Raw genomic sequence first — 5,121 nt, 5'->3', positions numbered from 1 at the left:
TCCTGCATTTGTTAAGAGATCGAAAGGTTTCTGCCAAAATCCCAGGAACCGGATTAGCCCCATTTTTTACTTGCGCCACGAAAGAAATAGTAGATCTATCAATGGTCCCTAGTTCTTTGGGAAATATAATTAGGCCATATATGGCCAGTGCGAACAAATGTATCTGAACCTCTTCACCTTTCTCCTCTTCCAACAACTCCTTCAAGCATTTCCAAGTGATCCTTTCGCTTTCCCCTGCCGTTCGTTGAATCTTGACCCCAGCAAGGTTATACAACTCCCGTGCTAAGGAAATCCTGGAATCAGGCACATAAGTGCGGTAGGGTGATCGCTGTGTCATCAAATGCAGTAGCGAGGAGTACTCTTCAATTGTAGGAACCATGTCGATTCCATCTATCGTAAAACATGTGTACGGAGGATTCCAGAAGTCCACCAATGCCTTCACCATCTGAAGATTCACCGTTATGTGTAACAAGAAACCGATATGGCCATATAACTGTGAGAATTCCAAACGGCGTTGCGGGGTCCAATCCTTCCAGATAGTTTTTAGTTCCTCCCGGGAGTTGGACCGAGTATATAAGCACACTTTGGCAGGTAATTCCACTTTTGATTCTTCGTTCAAGCTATCTCCCCACTGCTTTTGTTGTCTTTCAGAATATAACTGTACTACGGACTCAGTTTCCTGATAAACAACAGTGTCCTCCATAACTGAATCTGATCTCTTCCAGAAACCTTGGGAAAGTAAATGGGATGCCTATATGGATGCAATATGTTAGCAACATTATCATATAATTCAAAGCAGAAACTTAAGATGTGACTACCAACTTATCGGAGATGATTATGTCTGTATGTTTATGAAATTGAGCATGGGATGCATGATTATGAGATATGTGAATGCATAAGTATTTAATGCATGACCATGGGATGCGATGTGTATTTATGTATGGGAGTACTTAGTGCGAAAATATATACAAATAGGATATGAACATGTATGCAACCTATTGTGCAGGAAATTATGCATGAAAGCATGGATGCAAAGTAACCTAACTAGCATTCTAGGAAAAGTTCCACTAATGAAAAATTTCAAGATTACGACAATCATTTATGGGCCACAATTTCAATTCAATTCTTCTCTCAATCATTCTTTTTCTTGACGAAGGTCCATGTACCTCAGATTCTATGAAGGGTCAAATTATGATCTAAGGTTGGGGGTTGACCATGGTTAGTCAACCCACTGAATTTGTTCTGTATGGGCTTGTGGACTTCAATGTGCACTTGGGCCTCAAGTATATTAAAATATGGGCTTCAATATATTTTATGATGGGATCAGGCCCTAGTTTTAAAAGGATTTGGGCTTAGATTGTTTAGAAAATATGGGCCCAAATTTTTAGGGTAATAAGGCCGAAGCCCATTTATGGAAATCTGGATTTGACCCATTTTGAAAATCAGGTCTGGACCGAGTTTTTACTTAAGAAAAGGTTGGGTCTATACTTGTTATTTCTCAAAAAATTGGGCCCGAGTTACTTGAAAAGGGTTTGGCCAACCCATATTTTAAAATGCTTGGGCCAAGTGCTTCATTTTTTGAAAGGATGGGCCATGGTCTCATTATTGGGCTTTTCCAGAATACTGGCTAAGTAGTATGTATGGATGTCAAATGTATGATATAATACAAAGTATCTCATAGCTTATATACAACACACTATACATGGAGAAGGATGTGGCTCCTGTCCCAACCCAGGGTAGGTACACCTATTTTATAGGGTTTCTTCATGGTTCTATCCTAATTAAGGGAAAACTATGGACAATTACGTGTGGGTAGGCTTTAATCCCTATTGACAAAAAGGTCCCCAATTTGAAATTTCATCCTCCCCCATAGGGGTCCGGACAAAACTCGCATTGAGCGGGGTGGTTCGCGGGTCCCATCAAGCTTAAGCTACGAAGGGACAAACGCTATTACACCCCTATCTAATCTTAGCAGGTAAAGCTCGGGTATAGAGCGTGAGAGTGTGTGAATTCAAACTTTAACTTAATCTCACTATCCCCACACTTATTCACATGCTATAAAGAATATGGAAGCAAGATATCTACCATTAATGTATTTATTCACAAGATATGGAAACATATTATCTACCATTAACATGTTGATTCTAAAAAATTTGGAAACAAAAAATAAGGAAACAAAATATTTATGATTAGTATACAAAATATCTATAATTAATATGCTTATTCACAATATCTACAATTAATATGCTTATTCAGAATATTTAGAAACAAAATATCTACAATTAATGCTCAACAAATTAGGAAACAAAATATTTTTAATTAATTGAGGTTTTTTACAAATTATGGAAGTAATATATTTACTATTAAGTAAAGTGTATTTACAAATTACAATATTTACAAATAAGGAGTTTAATAGATTTATTAAATTTAAACTTGGGAATTTTAATTAATAATGGCTCGACTCTTCTAGTCCCTAGCGGAGCCGCCAGAGCTAGTCGGCATGTCCCAGACGCGTGTGCCCACCGTCTAAGGACGAAATTAAATCATTTTTAATATTTTCATATAAAAATATGGTGCAGGAGTCGCAGTTTTTTGGGGTTTTTATTTTTTTTTTTTATATTTTTCTTTTTTGTTTTTTTTTCTGGGGGGGGTTTTTTTTTTTGTTTTTTTTTGTTTTGTTTTTTTCTATTCTTTTTTCTTATTTTTTTTTGGGGGGGGGGGGGGGGGGGGTTTTTCTCCTACCTTTATGCGGTTAGAACCACATGATTACTAACCCTTTAGGGGTAGAAATCGGTCTACAATTACCAGATATAGGTTCGGGAGTTTCGTTACGCGAGGGGAAGGTACAATGCACCCCCTACGCGCCCGTTCTTACGAACGGTAGATGAGGCACGGGGTTAAGGAACCAGTACGGAGCTGGGAAAGTAGAGCACGAAAAACAAAGATGCTCAGGGAAAGGGGGGGAGAATCATGGCCGAGAAGAGGCTTCTTGGGAGTCCGAGGAGCAGATGAGACAGAGGTATCCGCAACTATTTCAAGAAGTTTAAATGTAATTAGAAAATGTGAGTAAATATGTAGTTTTCTTTTGTAGGTACATGTATGGTTTTAGTAGTGTAGTATTTTGTTTTGGGAGGAATTTTCTTTTGATATGTGTAATCTCCCAAGACTTGAGTTGTAACCGCGGTATTCCTCCTCCATAAGTGAGGGTGAGTAATAAATGAGTAGACCATTTTTCCTAAGGGATGATAAATTATATTAATAGTAAATTTCGAGGACGAAATTTTTATAAGGAGGGGAGAATGTAACGACCCGAATTTAAAATGGAAATTTAAGTAATAAAGAGAGAGGGAAATAGAGACAGAAATAGAAGGAGGCCGTAGACTTTGTCGATGAAGGATTTAAGAATTTCGTTGGCGAACACAGGACTTCGTCGATGAGAAAATACCGAGAGGGGTTCTGAGGCAGCCTGAATTTCATTGACGAATACAGGGTCTCGTCGACGAAATTTATGAAGAACTCGTCGACAAAGATCGGGCTGGTCGACGAATTCTGTTGTCTATATATATGAAAAATCTGATTTTTATTTCATTTGAAGCTTCCTCTCTCACTCTCTCTCTCTCTCTCTCCTCTTCAGCCCTCTCACTCTTTCTCTTCGATTTTGGGCTAGTTGTACGCCGGATCGAAGATCTAAGGTTATTACGACGCTCTTGGTAAAGTTCCCTACAAGTTTACTGGAGCAGATCATTGGGGAAACGAAGTAGGAAATCATCCCCGAGTTAAGGGTATTGATCAGGAAGTCATACGGGGGTTAGCCTAGGATATTTTGGGGGCTATCTCAGTAGCTAGGTAAGGGAATAAGTTAAAACAGTTATTTTCCATGCATGTTATTATTAATTATGAGCACTTTTATTTTCATAAAAGCCTATGCTATCTTTGTATATTACATATGAAATGTATGTTTGGAAAATACTGCTATTATGATAGAAATGTATATGTATGTACGAGATGCCAGAAATGATGATTTTTAGAATATAAAGCATGACTTTAAACCACATATGTGTGGCATGAACATTATTTTTATGTGAAGTGAATCAAAGATATGATTGATTTTACGAGCAAACATATTTTTAGGTGTTTTGAAAAGACGAGTTATGTTATACTGAGTTTGACGAATATATGAAAAATGAGTTATTTTCAGAATGTAAATATTTGAAACGTATTTATGTTATTGGCGTGAGGCCATGTATTTATATTATCTGCACGAGGCCGTATTTATGATTTTGGCGCGAGGCCATGTATTTATGATTTCGGCACGAGGTCGTATCTATGTTTTCGGCACGAGGCCGTGATGATGTTATGTATGTTCATGTAGTATATGTTATTACAACCAGGATGTTAGTTTAGTTTAGTTTAGGGCTCGGTACCGTAGCTATATGTGTAGATCAGATATCTACGTCAGATTAGTGCTAACCATCCCAAGAGGGGATGGGAGATGGATAGTCGATGTTGCTTTCAGTAGAGTGTGGACGTCCACCTGACAGTCCAGACCAGGGTGTGGCGGGCCCATCATACTTACAGAAATATTTGATTTGGCAGTAGTCGTCCAGCCATTGTCGAATCCCGCCTTTAGGTTGCACAACCTGTCATGGGGGGTAATACATAACACCAGCTAGCTATTCATCCTGGGTAGATTTTCAATATTACAATTATAACGGATGCTTATGTATGTTATGATTTATTAACAAATATGAAAGTACATGATTATCCAGTATGTTATTATGATTATTTCCAGAGTTATGAAATGTACTGTATATGTATAAGCACTTTAAATGTTCATGTTGCCACACGGCTGTATTTAGTTTATTTTCCCTTATTGAGAAGTGTCTCACCCCCAACATTAACATATTTTTCAGGAAACCCAGAGAAACCGGCGGGACAAAACCGCCGTTGAGTGAGTAGAGCTTCTCTACTAGAAGGGTAAGCGTGGAACTAAGACTAGGACATTTTTGTTGTAAGGTCCTAGTGTCATTTTTTACTTTTTGAAATATTGTAAATAAATACAGTATTTTGGGAATGTAAATAACTCTGGTATTATGTTTCATGGTTTAATGATTGAGATTT

This window comes from Malania oleifera, chromosome 13 (genome assembly GCF_029873635.1).
Source record: "Malania oleifera isolate guangnan ecotype guangnan chromosome 13, ASM2987363v1, whole genome shotgun sequence".
NCBI classification, from domain to species: Eukaryota; Viridiplantae; Streptophyta; class Magnoliopsida; order Santalales; family Ximeniaceae; genus Malania; species Malania oleifera.
Note: the sequence above shows the minus strand (reverse complement) of the source record.